This window comes from Paramormyrops kingsleyae, chromosome 16 (assembly GCF_048594095.1).
Source record: "Paramormyrops kingsleyae isolate MSU_618 chromosome 16, PKINGS_0.4, whole genome shotgun sequence".
NCBI classification, from domain to species: domain Eukaryota; kingdom Metazoa; phylum Chordata; class Actinopteri; order Osteoglossiformes; family Mormyridae; genus Paramormyrops; species Paramormyrops kingsleyae.
Genome location: NC_132812.1, coordinates 11,694,924 through 11,717,877, shown reverse-complemented (window position 1 = coordinate 11,717,877; position 22,954 = coordinate 11,694,924). Strand labels below are relative to the sequence as shown.

At 42.6% G+C, this 22,954-nt stretch overlaps 2 long non-coding RNA genes across 2 annotated transcripts; both read right to left on the bottom strand.

Moving 5' to 3' along the window:
* Positions 1–655: 655 nt before the first annotated feature.
* LOC111845404 (uncharacterized) lies at positions 656–2,468 on the bottom strand. Its single transcript, XR_002838603.2, has 3 exons — positions 2,385–2,468; positions 1,560–1,611; positions 656–1,452 (listed from the first exon to the last, which is right to left on the bottom strand). It is a non-coding gene; the product is annotated as an uncharacterized lncRNA (long non-coding RNA).
* Positions 2,469–11,449: 8,981 nt separating this feature from the next.
* Positions 11,450–13,192, bottom strand: LOC111845434 (uncharacterized). Its single transcript, XR_002838608.2, has 4 exons — positions 13,101–13,192; positions 12,479–12,517; positions 12,306–12,354; positions 11,450–12,198 (listed from the first exon to the last, which is right to left on the bottom strand). It is a non-coding gene; the product is annotated as an uncharacterized lncRNA (long non-coding RNA).
* Between the last annotated feature and the right edge of the window lie 9,762 nt (positions 13,193–22,954).

Sequence of the window (22,954 nt, the reverse complement as noted above, 5' to 3'; positions counted from 1 at the left end):
GTTTTGGTTTCTTACATTAGACGGTTACTGTGAGGAAGTAGAGGTTCCATGGTGGATCATTGTAGCCTCTCACCTTCAGTGTGGTAACAGAGGCGAAGTGACAAGGCAGGCAGGCCAGACTATTGTCTGGAGTGTCAATCTGGGACGGACCCCCATGGCGGCGATTGCATGGTGCATTGCAATGACAAATCTGCTTTATTTGTGTGTAGTTTTTACAATCGTGAAAAGAACAGACTTGTGTTTATTAAATTCTCTTTGTTGATATTATTAATTTAGACTTCACGCTAATCTTACCATATCGGGGGAGGGTAAGTTTAGGGCCCCGTGGAGTTTTTTGCCTAGGGCCCCCTGAGTCCCTATAATCACCTGTAGTTGGGTATTGATTGCCTCTGTCTTTGCAGTTTGCATGTTCTCCCTGTGATCTGAGGGTCTCTTCCCCCGTGAAGTTTGGTCAGCTGGTGTCTTTATATTGCCCATAACATGTGAGCATGCCCTGTGTTTCATGGGACAGACTCCAGGCCAACCATGACCCTCCACTGTGTAAGTGGCTTGAATACATATGAATATTTGATGCAGTGCTTCTCAATAATTTACATTATCCTATCTGATCATTATAGTTTTAGCTGTCTCCAAACACTGAGGTCTGTAGTCTGTATAAGAGGTAATATTTTATTTCATACTTTCAATAATTGAATAAAAGGTCTGTGAATTCAGTTTCATGTTTCTTTCAAATTCTTTCTGCTGTCAAACAATAAAACATTTAAGAATAGATCAAGCTGTATAAAGCTACTCCTTTTGTTTGACGAGGACACATTAAGCAGATAAAGTTGGTATAACACATTTTCATCTTCACAACTGAACCCCAGATATTACAATTAATTAAATTCAATTTATTTTTATACACAGCATTGTGAAACTATGTCTCAAAGTGGTTTACATACCCCAAAAGCCCCAAGATAGCAGGTCAGAGGCGATAGTGGCAGAGAAAAACTCCCCAGTAGGAAGAGATCTTAGGAGGAACCAAACTCCAAGGGAGAGCCCAACCTCCTGAGGCCAGCAGAGAAAGTCCAAAATATCAATAATAATGTTTAGCTGTTAATAACTGCAATATCATTATCATAATATGGTAGCAGCCCTATAAATCACTATGAATAAGAGGTTCAGTCGATCAGTGATGGTGATGATGACCATGATGGTGATGATGACCGTGATGGTTTTCATAATTCCATGCAGTGCCAAAGGTTTCATAACCGCCTGGTTGGTATGGGGCAGGAGGGCAAGCTGGTAGTACGACGCCCCCTGGTGGAACCACTCCTATTCCAGGTGAGACGTAGGCTCCGGGAGAGACGTAGGCCCCGGGAGACACGTAGGCCCCAGGAGAGACGTAGGCTCCGGGAGAGACGTAGGCTCCGGGTGCCACATAGCCTCCTGGCTGGAAACCCATATTGTGGCCTGCAGGATTCCGAAACAAAAGTGAGGTGAAACAGGTCTGACGATCTCTAAAGTTCACTTCCAAGAAAGTGAAATCACTGCAATCACTGGCAGCAATTAAGAATTACCATGATGGTTGTGGTGGTGGTGATGGTGATGGGACATGTTCAGTTGTGAAAGCTGAAAAGATGAGAGAGAGCAGTCATTACCTCACAAACATGACGGGTTTCTCTGACAGCACACAATAGTATCGTAGCAGTGAGTGACAGATGATAACCACTGCTAGCCCGAGCCACTCCCTTTCCCTTCTTACCTGTTTCCTCCATTTTAATCCTTTGTATGTGTCTTTCTCCTAATGATGATAGTCAATCAGAAATTGTCTCTGTCCCGTATAATAGTAACCAGTAGCAGAGGATCAGAAAGGAGTCAGATGGGTGAATATATTTTCAGTTAACATATCAGTCAGCATGGAGTCCGGCGTGTGTGAAGGGAATAGCTGGAGTTTCTACTATCAGCCCAAATCAAATACATCCCACCCTAAAGTGTACTTTACAAGTGCTGCCCATTGTGGTAGCTTCAGAAGACCAGAGTGCTCAAACCAGTCTGGCCTGTTCACTGGGTTTAAAAACATCATTATGCTGACTCACAACTGAAACCACTGGACCCTTTAGACAGCAAAATACAGTAAATCTGAATTCCATTTTTTATTAAATAAATTTGCCAAAGGCCAAAAAGTAGTTTTACTCAAAGTGACCACTGAAAAGCAATCTTTAAACACTACACTGTACTCAACATACATTGAGTGAAACATAACAACCAAGCCAGGTGCACAGTGATGCAAATCAGCTCACATTAGAAATGATTGTTAAAAAACGGCAGTTTCTCCTTTAAAGCCGGCAGCACTTTGAGCTCTGGGTAGATACACAGTGATACAGCAGAGACGGTGTACTTACAGCCTGCTAGCAGAGTGTGTCCACAGCGTTCCTCACAGATTCTGTGGGGACGGAGCCTCTCTGGTGTTTATGAGTGTGGTGCCTCTCCTGGCCACGCCCACATTCTTCCTGGTGAAAGGTAGTGTCGTCATGGAATATTCTGGGGAAATTCTCTTTATGCCTCCCCCAACCTGCTCTCTGTAGGTGAGAGCAAGCAGGCTGTGAAAGGCAGCCACTCATAGCAGCGCCCGGGTGGCTGGGGGGTGAGGCCCTTGCTCAAGGGCCCGCAGACGCACCGAGGCCGGGCTTCAACCGACAACCACAGTCACAGAAGCTTAGCCCACTGAGCCACATGCTGCCGACAAGCGGTTAAGGAAGACAATGGGATGGATGTATAATTTTGGGTGACTAAGATGAACTTGGACTGTACCGAGTTCATACAGCTTTTTGCTACATATTACTACAGATTCATCAGTGTATCTTCTATAACGTCTCCTTCAGTACAGGGTCACCATTAGCCTGGAGCCTGTCCCAGGAAGCACAGGACACATACTCCCACACTGTGGCCTATATAGAGCAGGCTTGGGGAGTAATGGAATATTACTTTTAGATTATATTATAATAAATCTGAAAACGAAGAACGGCTTTCTGATGTGTTTATAAAAAAATGCGAAGCCGATGTCACGCTATTTTTTATGTAAACAGCACCTCTCACGAGATGTGTCAACATAAGTCTCTTTGCAACAAAGGCCGCAGACATACCCTTTCTCCATCGCTCTGCTCTTTTTTTCTGATTATTATCTTTTTTTTTAACCACACTTGACGGGAGCTATGCTTCTGTGACAGGTGGATGCCCGTCAAAGTTATTTTGCTTTTAAGTGGTGGGGGAGGGACATCACAGTGCAATACACATTATGTCACTGCGCTGTGAAAATACTGGCAACATCCAAGTCAAACGTTACATTTAAAGAGACATTTAGAAGCAAGACTATAAAACTAGCCACTAGCATTAGCTACAGAGATATAGTTATTGATACTCAAAGTTAGCTAGCAAAGTATTATGCACTTAACACAAAGCTGTACAGGCACATAGGCTACCAGTATTTCAATACTACAAATTAACACAATACTGTACCATACTTCAGTTTTATTTGTATAGCCCAAATCACATGAATTCAGTTTTATTTGTATAGCCCAAATCACATTAACTCAGTTTTATTTTTATAGCCCAAATAACATGACTTGAGTTTTATTTGTAGATCCCCAAATCACATGGAAAACACATACAATATTGTTCTAAAACCTTCATTTAGGATATGATAATTTCCTCATTGCTATTATTATTATTTGGCCAAACAGCATTCTGTAGTATAAGTAGTGTTACTTGTTCTTTGCCGTGTCTAGAATGGGAAAAAAATGCCATGTGGAGACATATTCTGGAACCCCCAATGGCATTCTATAATATAATAATGTATATATATTATTATTTTAACAACACACTCTAGTCCCTAATAAAAAAGTGATCTTTGTGACAATTCTTTATTCTTGACTTTAGTTGGCAGTGACGTAATCCAAAAGTAACTAAAAGTAATTAGTTACATTATTTTAGTTTTGATATACTTGGATCACGTTACTGATTACATTTTTCAACAGATAATTAGTAACTGTACTGGATTACTTTTCTAAAATAACTTAACTACCCAACTCTGATATGGAGACAGCAGTTCATCTAACCTCACGTTTTTAAACTGCAGGAATAAACTGGAGTATGTGGAGAAAACATGCACAAGAGGAGGAAAGCATTCAACAGGAGGATAAAAGGAGGATAAAAATAGATAGAACAATAAATAATAAAATAATACAGATTAAAAAGAGATTAGATGTTCTGGGATAAAAAGAAATAAGTAAGGTATTAAAAGGAAGATAATTGAAAGTGTAAAATAAAACCTGTAAACATTAAACAAACTCAGGTAACCTCTCCATTCTTGTTCTTCTAGATCTCAGTGCTGCCTTTCACACAGTAGACCACGAGATTCCGTTGAACCGGTTGCATACCTGTGTTGGCCTCTCTGGTATGGCCTTAGACTGATTCAGATCATATCTAAGTGGGCGTGAATATTGTGCTGCAGTTGATACCTATATCAAAAACCATCAAGCTATTACAGGGCTCGTGCTTATGTCTGGTTTACCTAAGAAACATATTACAAAATCTACAGCAGGTCCAGAATGCCATCAATTAGCTGTTCATTCTGTAGACATTGACTCTGTGCAGTCCAAATAAACATCGGTGTTATTTGTTGGTTTTAGAAGGGGCATTCATGGTTCACTTTCCAGGCCTGCTATTTCAGGAATCAGTTGAAGGTGTCTTCGTTTGCAACGTGTGATTTTGCCATATTCTTTCTTGACCATGTAATACCTTGGGTCAGGTGCTTTCGAAACAATCAGCAGGAGTTCCCCATCCTATCTCATCATCAAGCTGAACTTGGCATGGTGTGAGTCAGGCGGTCTCAAAATTTGCTTTGTGGTCTACATAGCTCTTTCTGCAGCACCATTTGCCTGGGGGTTATGTTGGCTTAAGGTGCCATGATTGAAGTCATTAGCTCTCTTGAACTGTGTGTATTATCTGCGAAAATATTGAATGGAGTACTCTACCATGCAAACATACTCTTCAGGTTATCACCTGCTGGCTGGTTATAGTCAGCAAATGGGCTATGTCATATGAAAATTACTCAGCAACTACCAGATACTGCTTCCCATCTAGCTCAAGCAGGTCATCACCTATCTTCTGCCCTGGATCGCTTGCCAGTGGAGTTGTCAATGACGGCTCTCTCTGTTGGGTTGTTCTTCATGCACAACTCACCCATTGCCACACACTTGATTATGTCAGGTCCCATTCCAGGCCCCATACTGACATTTTAGCTCTTTCTCTGTTCTTGGTCAAACCAAAATGTCCTTCATGAAGTTTCTGCAGTATTTCATTGTGTTGTGACACAGGAATGACAATTCTATCATCATACAACAACAGATTGGTCTTGCAGCATGGTAAGCGTCCAGTAAGTATGGTAACTGTGATGTAATTTTAGGCCAACCATGATGGACGTACCCAATGATCCTCATCCATGCAAGTTGCTTCCTGGCCATCACTGCTTGCACATACGACTTGACATCCGCAGCTCTGTGAGATGTGGCATTATCTTTTAGTGGGTTTTTAGACAGTGTCTGCCATTATGAGCCATTTTCCTGGTATTTGTACTGCCTGGGCATTGAATTTCATGAGGTGCATCAGCAAACATTGACACATCGGAGGAGCTTTGTCCAGATCAAACGAGTTGACTAATGTGGCAAGAATCTCATAGTCAGGTTTGAGATGGAGGCTTTCCATTCCCCGTAGGTAGCAACAGAATTGTTCACATGCCCCGACCCTCACAATGCATTCCCTTTCAATATGGGAGTACCTGTGCTCCGACTCTGTCAAGGTGCTTGAGCAGAAAGCAAGAGAACATAGTCTGTCTCCCTGGTCTTGCAGAAGAGTGGCCCCCAAACCTTAACCACTTGTGTCTGCACTCATCGCCGTTGGTTTGTTGGCATTATGGTAAGCCAGCACAGGTGCTGTGACCAACATCCTTTTCACTTCATGGAAAGCTTCATCCTGGGAACCTACCCACATCCATTGAGCATCGCTCTTCAGCATCAATGAAAGAGAGAAACTTTGCTGAATAATTTACTGTAGACAGCATTAGGCAATGTTCAGTGATGTTCTGAGGACTAAGCAACACTGTTATTGCTTTGACCTTGCTGCTGTCTGGCTTTATTCCATCAGCTCTGACGACATGGCCGGAACACTGGATCGCAGACTGTGCAAAGTGCCACTTCTCTTTGTAGATTATCAACCCTGATTTTTTTATTCTTTGCATTACAGCTTTGAGATTTTGATCATGTTACTTCGAAGTCTTCACTTAAACCAGGACACCATCCATCACCACCACCGTGCCTTTATGTTTACGCAAAAGTGTGCTCATCTCTCTCTGAAAATTTTCAGGAGTGGAGGTCATCCCAAAGGGAAGCCTCTAGAAGCAGAACCCTTCCACTGGTCTCATGATGGTAGGCAGCTTTTGGCCACTGGAGTCAACCTGAATCTACCAAAATCTGCTGGAGGCATCAAGTGTTAAAAAAGACATTATCACTGTTATATTTCAGCTCATCCATTCTCAGTCCAAGCCCCATGTTATATGCTACAATGCAATGGAGTAGATGGGCCGTTTACAACAAAAATCTCACAAGTGTATTTATGTCCCTTCCACTTAAGAACATAAGAACATAAGAACATAAGAAATTTACAAACGAGAGGAGGCCATTCGGCCCATCAAGCTCGTTTGGGGAGAACTTAGCTAATAGCTCAGAGTTGTTAAAATCTTATCTAGCTCTGATTTAAAGGAACCCATGGTTTTAGCTTCCACTACAATAGCAGGAAGACTATTCCATACTCTGACTACACGCTGTGTAAAGAAGTGCTTCCTCAAATTTGTTTTAAAATGTTCTCCCGCTAATTTCCACTTATGGCCACGAGTTCTAGTATTTAGACTAATATTGAAATAGTCATTTGGCTGAACAGCATCCAGACCCGTTAGAATCTTATAGACCTGAATCATATCCCCCCTTAGTCTCCTTTGCTCAAGGCTGAACAGATTCAGTTCCGCTAACCTCTCCTCGTAAGACATTCCTCTAAGACCAGGAATCATTCTCGTAGCTCTTCGTTGCACCTTTTCTAAGGCAGCAATGTTCTTCTTGAGGTATGGTGACCAAACCTGCACACAGTATTCTAGGTGGGGTCTTACCAAGGAATTATATAAGTGTAACATCACCTCCCTTGACTTAAACTCCACACATCTAGAGATATAACCCAACATTCTGTTCGCCTTTTTTATTGCTTCCCCACATTGGCGAGAGTGGGACATGGAAGCATCAACATACATACCGAGATCTTTCTCGTAATCAGCTACCTTTATTTCAGTGGAACCCATAAAATATCTGTACTGTATATTTCTGCTCCCTGCATGGATTACCTTACATTTATCTGTGTTAAATTTCATCTGCCAAGTATCAGCCCATTCGCTAATTAAATCCAGATCCCGTTGAAGCCTCTCTGCTGCTAGAGTAGTATCTGCTACCCCGCCCACCTTAGTGTCGTCTGCAAATTTAACCAGTTTACTGTATGTATTCGTGTCAATATCATTAATGTAAATTAGGAACAATAGTGGTCCTAAAATTGAACCCTGCGGTACCCCACTATAAACGGAGGCCCACTGTGACATAGTGCCTCTAATAACTACTCGCTGCTTCCTATCAGTTAGCCAGTTTTTGATCCAAGCTGCCACAGTTCCTAAAATTCCTGCAGCTTTAAGCTTTAACAAGAGCCGTTTGTGGGGGACAACATCAAAGGCTTTCTGGAAATCTAAGTAAATCACATCATAGGCCTTTTTGTGATCAATTTCACTTGTAGCTTCCTCAAAGAACTCAAGCAGATTCGTTAAGCAGGATCTACCTCTCCTAAATCCATGTTGGCTATCCTTTATAATGTTATTTGCATCTAGGTAATCTACCATTTTCACTTGAATTATAGCTTCCATTATTTTTCCAGTAATGCTAGTTAAACTGATTGGCCTATAGTTTGCTGGATTACTTCTATCCCCTTTTTTGAATATGGGTGTTATATTAGCATGCTTCCAATCTGATGGTACCACACCCGCAGATAACGATTTCTGGAATATTAAAGTCTTAGTAACTTAGTAATAGCTACACATTTTCCTATACACTGTAGTTTACCAGCCAGGCTTCTTACATCAGCAGTAGTGCAGAGCTGGGCACAGAGGAAGGCTGAAGATTGTGTTCTCTGAAATGACCATGAGGTCTGTGCTTGTATCTGTTTTCAAACACTTACCACTTTTTGTTTGCATCAGATTCACCAGCAATGGTTAGTTAGAAAAATGCACCATCCTCAGCTGTAAATGCAGTGGTAAATGCCTTCATATTTTTAGTTTTGCACATTACTACAAAGTGTCTGGTTTTGTTTTCGGCATCTTTTCCCAAATGCAGGACAGACTCCAACCTCGTGCTCACGATTACATCGAGTGCACTACCCCTCTTTTGACTCATTAAATTTTACTTTATCAAATGTCCCTTTTCCTGCCATGCCTTTGTCAAACTTTCTGAAATTCCTGGGGTTTTGTTTCACTTCGTCCACTTATCATTCTGTTTGCTTTTCAAGAGTCTGTTTTTTAATGAGTTTGGATTCATGAGCTATCTGAATAGCTTTCTCCAGTCCAGGCTCTAGCTGTAGTTTTTGAGATATGTCACTGGCAGTGATTCCAATTACTATTTTATCATGTATCTGCTCATCCGTTGTGTTTCCAAACTTACAGTAATCGGCTAATTCATACAGGCTTCTAACAAATGCCTCAACATTTTCTCCGTTCTTTTGAGCTCGTTCATGAATAACATTGTGCTAAGACACAAAATGGCCATTCATTTTAGCAATCATTGCCTCAAAGTATTTAGCTTCATCTGCCTATGTTAACATCAGTTGTGGAATCCTGGTTGAATCATGTCATTAGAGGATATGACATATGATGGAAAAAGTCTGTGACAAATGTTACATGGTTATATAATACATTCCATTGAGATGAAAGGTCTTGCTTATCTTCTGGTTGTGCAATGCAAGTTGTTTTACATTTTGGTGCATTGTCTTTTTTACTCCATTGTCTTCGCTGGAGCCTCCAGCGAAAGGCTCCCTGGGGGCAGGATGCTAGAGACTAGGTGGTCAAGAGGGACTGAGTGCTGGAGGCTCAAGTAAAGCAGCCTTCTCTGAGCACAGCGTGTGCTTTTATCCATATCCAAAGTACCCAATATCCATCCATCCATTTTCCAACCCGCTTATCCTACTGGGTCACGGGGGGTCCGGAGCCTATCCCAGAAGCAATGGGCACGAGGTGGGGAACAACCCTGGATGGGGGGTCAGCCCATCGCAGGGCACATTCAATCGCTGGCTGTCTGAATGGTGCCCAGTAAATGATGTGGCTTTTATAAACAATTGGTAGACTTTTAGGACGAGTTTGGGGTTTTAAAGAGAGACGTCCTTCACCTGTCGTGGGCGGGTGCTGAGTTCCTCTCTGAAAACACAGCAAATAGTCTTAGGTCAAAGTGTTGATTTAAGTCCAGGCCGCCAACTGACTGGCTTTACCAACTATTTGCTAAGTGCACAGAGTCGTCACCTAGAGTCCAAAAAAGTGGGAGTGTGTCTGATTTATGGACAGACAAGTATGAAGGCACAGAAGCAGATTGAAATCTCGAGGTGGTGGTGTTGCTGTTATCTTTGATTGCAAATTAGGTATCACAGAGTGATTAGGGTACGAATTCAACACATTTGAACTTATGGTCTTTAATATAACTGACTGCGGTCAATGTTTATAGGCCTCCTGGTCCCTAGAGTGATTTGATAAAGGAATTCACTGATTTATTAACAAGCTTGTTCATTCATGTAGATAAAGTTGTTGGAGATTTTAACATACAAAATACCCAATATCAACACATATCCAAAATATTACACTGCTGGCCCAATTTAAAATTGTACAAGACAGTGTGAATTGACAGACTTAATGTCGCTTTCATTGTAATGGGGGAAATGGGGGGCAGTGGCACCAAGCAAATGCAACTGTGTGAAAGTAGGCAGTGGGAGCACGACTGTGCAGCTGCGTCGGGTCTTGTTCAATTGATGATGATGATGATGATATGGTTGCAGTGGTACTGCAGCCTTGTAAAGGTATTAGGTAATTATTCCACCTTGTTTCAATGGCGCGTGAGGGTGTCAGCATGAACATGTGCGGCATATCCACCTTTTTCACCATTACATCACTACTTGTGGCTTACTTGTGACGGGTGTACATATGTGACTTCGTCCCATATCTGGTGATTTGTTTATTTAGAACTGAACTTTCATCTGAACAGCACCAAAGGACTGTGCTGCCAGCCACTTCCAGTGAAGGCACATCTGGACATACATGTGACTGCGTCGGGACGCACGTGGGATTGCGTCACAGGGCACCATACGCTCATCTTGCTTTAGAGAGTCTGCCATCTACTGGACAAGATTTGTCCAAGGGTTCCATGTTGTGGAGATTTTTGGAAGAACAGATAAACAATTCAAAACTCTGCTATTCACAACTAAAGGTGGGGGATGATACTTTCATATATGACGTTGTTTGGAAAAGTAGGTCTCACTGCAGAAAAGTTGGAGATCCCTGGCTTGGTTTGTCTGGATGTAGAAAATGATTATTTTCACATTGATGAATTTTGCAAGTAGCTGAGTCTCAGTGTAGAGCAGCAAAACAGGCATGAAAAGTCATTAGGCGGTTACTGTTAGGAAGTAGAGGTTCCATGGTGGATCATTGTAGCCTCTCACCTTTAGTGTGGTAACAGAGGCGAAGTGACAAGGCAGGCAGGCCAGACAAGTGTCAATCTGGGACGGACCCCCATGGCGGCGATTGCATGGTGCATTGCAATGACAAATCTGCTTTATTTGTGTGTAGTTTTTACAATCGTGAAAAGAACAGACTTGTGTTTATTAAATTCTCTTTGTTGATATTATTAATTTAGACTTCACGCTAATCTTACCATATCGGGGGAGGGTAAGTTTAGGGCCCCGTGGAGTTTTTTGCCTAGGGCCCCCTGAGTCCCTATAATCACCCGTAGTTGGGTATTGATTGCCTCTGTCTTTGCAGTTTGCATGTTCTCCCTGTGATCTGAGGGTCTCTTCCCCCGTGAAGTTTGGTGAGCTGGTGTCTTTATATTGCCCATAACATGTGAGCATGCCCTGTGTTTCCTGGGACAGACTCCAGGCCAACCATGACCCTGCACTGTGTAAGTGGCTTGAATACATATGAATATTTGATGCAGTGCTTCCCAATAATTTACAATATTCTATCTGATATTATAGTTTTAGCTGTCTCCAAACACTGAGGTCTGTAGTCTGTATGAGAGATAATATTTTATTTCATACTTTCAATAACTGAATAAAAGATCTGTGAATTCAGTTTCATGTTTCTTTCAAATTCTCTTTATTCTGTCAAACAATAAAACATTTAAGAATAGATCAAGTTGTATAAAGCTATTCCTTTTGTTTGACGAGGACACATTAAGCAAAGTTGGAATAACACATTTTCATTTTCATCTTCACAACTGAACCCCAGATATTACGTTTAATTAAATTCAATTTATTTTTATACACAGCATTGTGACACTATGTCTCAAGGTGGTTTACATACCCCAAAAGCCCCAAGATAGCAAGTCAGAGGCGATAGTGGCAGAGAAAAACTCCCCAGTAGGACGAAATCTTGGGAGGAACCAAACTCCAAGGGAGAGCCCAACCTCCTGAGGCCAGCAGAGAAAGTCCAAAATATCAAATAATAATGTTTAGCTGATAATAACGGCAATATCATTATCATAATATGGTAGCAGCCCTATAAATCTCTATGAGTAAGAGTGGATCAGTGATGATGACCGTGATGGTGATGATGACCGAAACCAAGGCCAAGAAGGTTGCCCAGACCAAGGCCGTGATGGTGCCTATGTCCCCATGGAAGGCCAATGGCTGGAAGACCGACTGCTTGGTATGGGGAAGGAGCATAAGCTGGTAGCACGACGCCCCCTGGGAGAGCCCCTCCTATTCCAGGAGAGACGTAGGCTCCGGGTGAGACGTAGGCTCCAGGAGAGACGTAGGCTCCAGGAGAGACGTAGGCTCCGGGTGCCACATAGCCTCCTGGCTGGAAACCCATATTGTAGCCTGCAGGATTCCGAAACAAAAGTGAGGTGAAACAGGCCAGATGATCTCTAAAGTTCACTTCCAAGAAAGTAAAACCACTGCAATGACTGACAGCAATTAAGAATTACCATGATGATGGTGGTGGTGGTGATGACCATGCATGTTCAGATGTGAAATCTGAAACAGGGAGAAAGAGAGACAGAGAACAGTCATTACCTTACAAACATGACGGGTTTCTCTGACAGCACACAATAGGATCATAGCAGTGAGTGACAGATGGCAGTGGGTTTCTCCTTCTTACCTGTTTCTTCCCTTTTAATCTTTTGGATGTGTCTTTTTCCTAATGATGATAATCAGAAATTGGTCTCAGTCAAGTTTAATAGTAACAAACAGCAGAGAATCAGAAAGGTATCAAAAAGGTAAACCTATTATCAGTTTTCAGCATACAGTCCTGTGTATGTGAAGGGAATAGCTGGAGTTCCTGTTTGAACACTGTCAGCCCAACTCAAACACGTCCCACCCTAAAGTGCACCTTATGAGTGCTGCCCCCTTGTGGTTGACACAGAACAACAAAGTGATCAAACAATTTTGGCCTGCTCACTGCTTTTAAAACCATTGTGTTTTGGCTGACTCAGAATTGAAACCAATACAATAAATAATAATTCCAAGTTTATGTTTGTGAAACAAATTCGTCAAAGACTAGAAAGTAGTTTCAGTTAGTGTGACCACAGAAAAGCAATCTTTAAACACTACACTGTACTCAGCATACATTGAGTTAGACATATCAGCCAAGCCAGGTGCACAGGGATGCAAATCAGCTCACATTAGAAACGATTGTTAAAAATGGTGGTTTTCCTTTAAAGTCAGCAGCATATTGAGCTTTGGGTAGATACACAGTGAAACAGCAGAGAATGTGTACTTACAGCCTGCTAGCAGAGTGTGTCTGCAGCGTTCCCCGCGGATTCCTCGGGAATGGAGGACCTGTGGTGTTTATGAGCGTGGTGCCACTGCTGACCGCACCCACATGACTATGTGTGAAAGAAGGTGTTGTCACGGAACATTACGTGTTTCCATGACTATAGGCATTATTTTCCTCATTTACTATTGGTACAGTTATCAGCATGATTATCGTTGTGTGGGTTTTCTGTTCTTTTTGTTGTTGCTATTTGTCTGTTTAGCAGATGCTTTTATCGGAAGGTGACTTTGAGACCTGCCATGTCACATAGGGTGATGTTTCTCTAAACAAAAGCAAATTCACTAACTTCACTAAAATTTGCAAATGAGCCTCTGGTATAGATCTTCTCCTGGCACCCTCAACAACGTATCTATGAAAAATACACACTATGGCGAAATACATTATAAATCAGTATGACCCTGTACTGGGTCAGCGGTTAAGGAAGATGGATGGGTGGATCTTATAATTTTGGGTGATTAAGATGAACTGGGATTGTACCGAGTTCATACTGCTTATTGTTACATATTACTGCAAATTCATCAGTGTGTCTTTTATAAGGCCCAATCCAGTACAGGGTCATAGTGAGCTTGGAGACACCAGTTCACCTAACATCATGGTTTTGGATGGCAGGAAGAAACTGGAGTGTCATGAAATATAGCAACTTGGAGATGTAAGTTTAAAGGTTTCTGTGAATTTTACTGATTCTCTGTGGGAAGTACAATCCAATGTTGTGTATCTCACATTTAGCATACAGATTGTATCCATAATTTGATAACCTTACATTTCACATGTACATTGTACATGTCAGCACAAGCACTATCACTACACCTCCCCTCCAGAAGTTTGTTTCTTAACAAACCATTAATTAGCTGTTAATTTTGTAGACATCAACACAGTGCAGTCCAAGTAAACACCAGTGTTAGTTGTGTTTTTTTCCGCTGAGGGAGGACACTCTGGAATGTCTGAGGTGGAACAAAGGAAGACTGGTTCTTTTGTGACTGCAGATGACGCTTGGACATTGCTCTCTCATGGCTCACTGTCCAGGCCTGCTATTTCAGGAATCAGTTGAAGGTGTCTCAATATCCTGCATGATTTTGCCATGTTCTTTCTTCACCATGTAAGACCTTGGGTCAGGTGGATTCAAAACAATGACTGCACAAGTTCTCCATCCCTTCTCACCATCCACCTTAACGTTCACGTTCTGTCCAGGGTGTAGGTCTGATAAATCTTATGCTAAATGCCTTCTGTTGCAGAAGAAACAGTAAGCCTGCTTTGTTTCTTCATTCTTTTCTCTCACTAATTGAGGATTGATTTGAGAGGGCAGATGATTTTCCATGAGGGTTGGAAGTTTGGTCCCAATTTGACATCCCAATGCAAGCAGAGCTGGGCCCTGGTATCTAGCAGTTATTAGGGTGGCCCTAGGATGGCAAATGGGCTATGTTATTGTCAAATGAATAGTAGTCAACAAGTTCCAAGTACTGTTTCCCATCAAGCTCAAACAGGTCAGCACCTGTTTCAAAAGGGGGTATAATCAGATGGTGGAAGAAATATTTTGAAGACCTCCTGAATCCCTCTGATATGCCTTATTCGGAGGAAGTAGAGCTGGAAGACTTAGAAGTGGACTTACCCATCACAGCGGCTGAGGTCACTGAAGTTGCCAAAACTCTAAGGCTCCAGGGGGTGTTCCAACTTCAGGGAGATCCCACTCCTCAGCCTCCCTGGAAAGGTCTATGCCAGGGTACTAGAGAGGGGGGTCTGCCCATTGGTTAAACCTCTTGGGAGTTAGCCTAACCAGTCAACATGTGTAATGTGGATTTGGAAAAGGCAATTCCCGATCTATCCATACAACTCGCAGTTCACATTATCTGATGGACTATGATGTAGGCTAACAGCAAAGAAAGCACCTAGGACATGCCGCTACTCATGGCAGGACCTGTCTGCCTGTTTAGCTAATAGAACATCCCCAATTCCTTTGCTGTATAGGATAGCATCAGTCTACCTCTGATTAATGACGAGGCAGACAATTGATTGTGTACCTTTGTGAAATATTGAAATGGGCTTGAACAGCCTCAGGCTACAAGTCTTACAGTAACGGCAAATATCCATGCAGTGACAGAATGAGAGCCCTCACTGAACTGTATGGACTACACACCAACTTGCCCTATGGCATATTGCTAAGCTGATGGACAGGTCGAACATTAGAACCAGAGACATCAGAGGATTTAGGAGGTTTGCATTGATGTTCCGTGCACTTCTTAAAATGCTAGATCAGCTTGATTGTGAAGGTTTAACAGTTGAGTTCTGGGTCTCATATCTCCAGATTATGGCTTTAGTTGCTACATGACCTGAGATCTATTGTCTCTCCCATACTAACCTGCCATCGCTTGTCCAAGTGACTTGAATATGAAGTAAGGATACAGGGATATGGCCCATCAGTTGAGGCTGCTGGACAATGTAAAGAGCATCAGACCTTCTGTAGGGAAAGGCACATGCAGCTGTAACCTTCCTCTAAAACTGCCACTGTCCTTCATGGCAGTTAGCAGAAAGACAACAAGCACGAGGCTCAGCCACATGACAGTTTCTCTGGACCCCTGGGAAAGACCTAAGAAGTTCTGTCCCTTCTGTAATACTGTTCGGCATTACATGAATCAGTGCTGTACCTTCCATCATCTGTCTAGTCAACAGAAGGGGACCTGGATAATGACTCATAGCTGATGGTGGAGAGGTGACTGCATTCATCCAGATGTTCAATGTACTGTAGCTTGACGGCTAAGTGCAAGAGGTTTGGGACAAAGCACCCTGACATCTTGCTTGAGGTTAACGCCCTTGGTGAAGGCAAGGCAAGTAGTGTCAACTCCACAGTGCCAGAATAGACCTGTCCCAGTGCACTTCATGTAGAGAGGCCGACAGTGAGTAGGAATGTACAGTGGTACCTCAGAACTCGAATTTAATCCGTTCAGAACTCCGGATCAAATCCTAAAAAGTTCGAGTTGTGATTGAATTTTCCCCATAAGAAATAATGGAAAACCAATTAATTGGTTCCCAGGCCCCAAAAAATTATACCTAAATATGTTTTTTTTTAGCATCTTAACACAAAATGAACTGGATAAAACAAAAGCATATACTGTACTAAACATATCTAAGCACATTTATCAAAACAGTAATTTGTAAAGTAAGAAAATAAATGTTTCCAAATAAAGAGTCGTCTAGGTGTTGATTGGCGCTGATGAGAGGGCGGGCAGTTTGTGTGGGGAGTGGTGGGGGGGGCTCCACCCGAGGTACGTGTGAGAATTTTCGTAGGCTTCAGGGATTCTAGTGTAAATAATAAAATTTACACAAATTCGGCAGGCCAGATTAAAAAACTAAACGGGCCGGATATGGCTCGCGGGTCGTAGTTTGCCCATGTCTGGTGTAGTGTTTAAAGATTGTTTTTCTGTGTTGACTGAAACTACTTTCTAGTCTTTGACAGATTTGTTTCACAAAAATAAATTCAGATTTATTGTATTTTGCTGTCTACAGACTGTGCAGTGGTTTCAATTCTGACTCCATACCTAAGCTCACAATAATGTTTTTAAAAGTTGTGAACAGGCCAAGCTGGTCTGCGTTCTGTATTGACCACAAGGGGGCACCACTCACAAGCTACATTAGAATGGGATGTGTTTGACTTGGATTGCCAGTGTTGAAACAGAAACTCCAGCTATTCCCTTCACACACAAGATTCTATGCTAATAACTGATAATATGTTTTTCTTTTTGACTCCTTTCTGATCCTCTGCTGCTGGTGACTATTAATCAGGACAGAGACAATTTCTGATTGACTATCATCATTAGGAAAAAGAGACATATAAAGGATTAAAAGGGAGGAAACAGGTAAGAAGGGAAAGGGAGTGGCTCGGGCTAGCAGTGGTTATCATCTGTCACTCACTGCTATGATCCTATTGTGTGCTGTCAGAGAAACCCGTCATGTTTGTGAGGTAATGACTGCTCTCTCTCTCTCTCTCTCTCTCTCTCTCCCCTTTTCAGCTTTCATATCTGAACATGTCTGGTCACAATCAAGGTAATTCTTAATTGCTGTCAGTCATTGTAGTGTTTTTTTCTTCCTTGGAAATTTAGAAATCATCAGGCCTGTTTCGCCTCTGCCACTGACCTTGTTTTGCAATCCTGCAGTCGGCTGTCCGGCACCCGGATCCTACCCTCCGCCTGGTTCCGGGCCTCAACCTGGGACCTACCCTCCACCTGGACCAGGGGGGCATCCCCCAGGGACCATCAAATCAACATGTCACCCTCATGTCCAGCAATCGGGTGGCGTTCAATATGGAGTTAATTTAGTGCCAAAAGTATCAATCAAAATTTTGAAAACCGCAAGCAAATCATTAAGTATCAGAATGAAAATTTGTATTCCAAATATCAAAAAAGTCAAATAAATTAATTTTATCCTTCTTCTTCTCCAATTTGTTTTGCTTTTGGAATGTTTTTCTTTGCTTTTGGAATATTTTTTTTTGCTTTTGAATTTTTTTTTGCTTTTGACTTTTGGCACTGTTTTAACGGGTGGGCGGGCCTTAGCAGCTTACACGTCTATTGGTCAGCTGGAATTTGGAGTGAACACGCCTTTAACCATCTGAGCACGCCCACTCCATGACGCATCAGAACATCGCGACATAGCGGGAAGCTCCGGAGCCAGTTTATAGCATGGAATTGCATCTTTGTAGTTGTATAATAGTGTACTTTTATTAGGAATCAGTGTATGCAACACATATTTCGCGTTCATAAAATGTCACCAACCCATCCAATTCAGTAACTTTCGCTATTCCACCAACGCGCTGACCAGGGAAGTTTCTAGCTAAAGCTTCTAGCTTCCAGCTGAAGTTTGCCTTGATCAGGGGAACCTGGGGACAATGCACACCCCTTACATTTTCAGAATAACTTTCTCTCTAACAGGTATTAATTAGTGCGCTATATCCATATTACATGTCATTGAGGCAACACACTAAAGCTTAATGCTAATATATTAAATGTGACGAAACACATAATCAAGCAATTCAGCTGCGGTACATTTGCTTTGTCCCACGGTGCACTGCCTTAATCACACTTTACAACTTATTTATTGATTAATATGTGTTATCTCTATTATATCCATGGGCGTCAGAAGCATTTTGAATGTGAGGGGGGGAGGGGGACGCACTGGCATAAAACTAATTGAGGTGTGCATTGTCCTCCAGAGTCCACTGATCAAGGCACACTTCATAGGACATGGCTGTCCCATTTTAAAATTGTTTCAGAGCTGTTAACCCCTTATAGTGTGTTGCTCCATTGCACTTTAAATGGATGCAATATAATAATTAGTAACTATTACAGACAAAAATAATCTGAAAATCCAAGGGGTGTGCATTGTTCCCTGTAGTCCACTGATCAAAGCACACTTCACTAGATGTGTGCCTGTCTTATCTAGTTTTAAAGTTATTAACCCATTCATGTATTATCCCATTGTACATTATACGGATACCTTCGAACATTCAAAAAGTAATTAAAAATCGTATGTAAAGCAATCTGGGTAAGAAAGGGGTGTGCAACAGTCACCATGAGCCCAAAATGCTAAACCACCATGTCATTATAGCTGGCAGGGCCTATTATATTAGCTATTAACACGATTTTGCACAAATCACGAAATGGTTTGAAGCGCAAAAATAATCGGTGTGCATCGTTGTCTGTGTACTGGACATCAAGATTCTGACATTAAAAACGCCCCACCTTACTTCCGTTAAATGTTATTAAAGCCTGAAAACTGAATATCGAATACGAAGCTAACTTAACTGCGGTGCCCCAGGTAAACTTGACTTAGCCTCTCATTTTTTCAATAGCTAGAAACTTCCCTGGTCAGCGCGTTGGTGGAATAGCGAAAGTTACTGAATTGGATGGGTTGGTGACATTTTATGAACGCGAAATATGTGTTGCATACACCGATTCCTAATAAAAGTACACTATTATACAACTACAAAGATGCAATTCCATGCTGTAAACTGGCTCCGGAGCTTCCCGCTATGTCGCGATGTTCTGATGCGTCATGGAGTGGGCGTGCTCAGATGGTTAAAGGCGTGTTCACTCCAAATTCCAGCTGACCAATAGACGTGTAAGCTGCTAAGGCCCGCCCACCCGTTAAAACAGTGCCAAAAGTCAAAAGCAAAAAAAAATCCAAAAGCAAAAAAAAAATCCAAAAGCAAAGAAAAATATTCCAAAAGCAAAAAAAAAAAAATTCCAAAAGCAAAGAAAAACATTCCAAAAGCAAAACAAATTAGAGAAGAAGAAGGATAAAATTAATTTATTTGACTTTTTTGATATTTGGAATACAAATTTTCATTCTGATACTTAATTATTTGCTTGCGGTTTTCAAAATTTTGATTGATACTTTTGGCACTAAATTAACTCCATAGTTCAAGCCTGTGGCCCGCCTGCTCAAGGGGGACATGAGCACCATCATGGTCATCATCACCATCACCATGGTCATAAGAAACATGGCAAGGTACATCAGGAATTCAACCATACAGGGATTAAAATGCACCAGCAATAGGCCTGGCAGTGTGTGATGTGTCATGTGATGTGTTTTTCCGTAGCATTGCGGAAGCGGCAGCGACTCAGACTAGACCATAAGAGGAACTCAAGAGAACAGATGGGGCTGCTGAACTCAGGGACCGTCCACAAAAACCCTTCTGCTTTTAATACTTCTAACCTCTTTGATTTATTACAAAGCCTCTTACTGAACCTAGAAGTGAATTTTACTGTTCTGTCGTTTGTCTTTTACAGGCAACTGTGTTACTGCAGTGGTTGTCAAACTGGTATCAGGCTGATCCACTGAACCTCTTACTTATAGTGATTTATGGGGCTGCTACCATATTGTGATCAGGGCATTACAGTTATTAACAGCTAAACATCATTTAATGGACATCAGGGGTTCAGCTGTGAAGATTAAAATGAAAATGTGTTATCCCAACTTTATTTGATTAATGTCTCTTCCTCACACAAAAGCTATATTGGTTCTTAATTTTTTTTTGTTCTGAGACAATAAAGAGTATTTGAAAGAAAAATAAAACTGAATCCAAAGACATTTTATTCAATTACTGAAAGCATGAAATAAAACTTTATTTTCTTTCATGATTCTTGACCAGTGCATTTCTCTATTATTATTTTGTATTACATTTTGTCTTTATAATTAAAGATGGAACAATCAATTTGTTCAGATGCATGATATATCGGTTAACATACAGATATTGCCGGCCAATATTTAAACTTATATAAATGGTCAAAATTAGCAGCACCAGCACAACTACTGAAATAGGCCTAATGCATATGACTATGTCAGGTCAGCGCGCGTCCATCCCTGCCCTCTGTGTCTCCTCCCCTTTTAGCCAGCAGGTGTCACTGTCCAGCCTGTTCTCCTCCCTGTCTCTTGCCTTTCAGCCCCAGTGTGTTGCTTGTGCCCCAAGCTGCTGCATAGCTTAGTGGGCTGAGTGTGTAGCTCTGTTCACTCTCTAGTTGTGGGCTCAATGCTGGCTTCAGACCAGTGTCATCTGTTTATTTATACTTATCCATTTTGTTCCCCAGTGATTTTTGTTTTCTTGTCTGTTTTCCCGATGATAGGTTGCCCTGCTGTTTTCCTGTTCACTTCTGTTCTTATTTGTAATATTTGGTTCTGTAAATTATTCTGGTGTAGTAATTCCCAGTGTGGCCTCTCGTTAGTTAGCCTATTTAGATTTTAGTGCCTGTGTCTTCTCTGTTCTTCAGTTAGTCATTGAGTGTGGTGCGTTCCTGTAAATGCTGGCTCCTTGATTTTGTTTCTTTAATAAACCCCGTTTTGTCTTGGCGCCGCTAAGTGGATTTTCATCTTCATTCGCACCCGCACCATGCCCCGCTGCCATAACAGAATGACTAATTCTAAAAGGCAATCCCCAGGCTCCGTGACACCCCTTGTGCTGGGATTTGTTTCCCTTACACCTGCTGGCGACCCTGGGGTCAGAGCCCCAGTCCCGGGTATCTGTATCCAGCACCCAGCCTCCTGCCTTGGGCCAAGCCTGCACGCCTCAGAGGATCATCAACAATCTGCTGACAGATCCATGGAGTGATAGTGACCTGGAGGAGCCCGGAGTGGGCTGTTGAGCCCAGTCGGCCTCTGCAGTTGTTTCCTGCACCGCCCGTTGAGGAGGCAGACTGGGTCAGGGAGATCCTCAGGCTTCTGGGGACTTAACACAACTCCCCAGAGTCCGGTCCAGCGGGTGTTGGCCCGGTAGTCCCAGAGGGAGACATGGGGTTTGCCTCACCCCTTGTGCGAGCCACACCGGGCTCCATATCCAAGAGGAAGCCATCTGCTCCTACTCTATCCAAACTTCCTGAGTCTGACCCACAGGGGTCCTCTCTGCTCCCCATTGTGTGCTCCAAGAGCCTTGCAAAGGGGACACTGCCGGCGCCGCAAATCCAGAGCCCTTACCAGGGGAAGTTGCTGCTGTCATGTGTCACAATCAGCACAGGGAAGCAGGCGAAGGGAATCGTGGATACGCACAAAAGGGATTTATTTGTGGGGTAACACACTCCAGTATGTAATGTTAATGACTGGACTGGGTAAACAAACTGAAACGCAGACTAAATACATTGAACTAATAACAGCAACAGGAAACAGCTGGTGAACATGGAGAATCCACACAGGGTAGATGAGGGGGTGTGACACACGGGAGGATCGGACAAGCGGGGCATGACACCATGATCCTAGAGCCTGGCCCACAGCGTCCCACTGCTGCTCCGGCTAAGCTTCCTGAGCCTGGCCCACAGCGTCCCACTGCTGCTCCGGCTAAGCTTCCTGAGCCTGGCCCACAGCGTCCCACTGCTGCTCCGGCTAAGCTTCCTGAGCCAGGCCCACAGCGTCCCACTGCTGCTCCGGCTAAGCTTCCTGATCCTGGCCCACAGCGTCCCACTGCTGCTCGGCCTAAGCTTCCTGAGCCTGGCCCACAGCGTCCCACTGCTGCTCCGGCTGAGCTTCCTGAGCCTGGCCCACAGCGTCCCACTGCTGCTCCGGCTGAGCTTCCTGAGCCTGGCCCACAGCGTCCCACTGCTGCTCGGCCTAAGCTTCCTGAGCCTGGCCCACAGCGTCCTACTGCTGCTCGGCCTAAGCTTCCTGAGCCTGACCCACAGGGGCCCACTCATTCTGACGAAGTCGTCCAAGCTGGTTATGATTTTAAATGCTGGGTATAGATGTTTGCTGGGAAATTACAGAAAATGGTAGTACTGCTTGTAGGACTTGACTGAATGAATTAATGCCAAGGTACAATGACATTTGTGAGACGATCCTTGTCAGTGTGAGAAAGAAAAAGACAGCAAAGATACAAATACAGAAAGATGATGAAAGAACACAAAATAAACAGAAAACATAAGTAAACAGAATATAAAATTGAATATAAGACGAGTATAAATTGTAAAAAAAAAAAAAATGTAAATAGACAAATGACAAAAGTAGATGTTTGAACAAGTGTTATGAATTCCACTCCCTGTGATTCAGTTTCACAATAAATATGAAAAATATTGCACATTTCAGCAGTGTAATTAAGAAATATCACGTATTCTAATAGGCTTCATGAACCATCCGCTGTACCCTGTGACCCCACCAGAGGGCACTCCTGCTTTGCTTTGGCCATGTTTTGAGCCCTTTTTGAACAGAAAGCACCATCTAGTGGGAAAATACCGCAAACAGCTCACGAAGTACTGCTATGGTCATCACCACAAGAATAGGTGAAGTCATAAACATGTTAACATGAAGGGCAGAGTGTTCAAGGTTGCGCTGAAT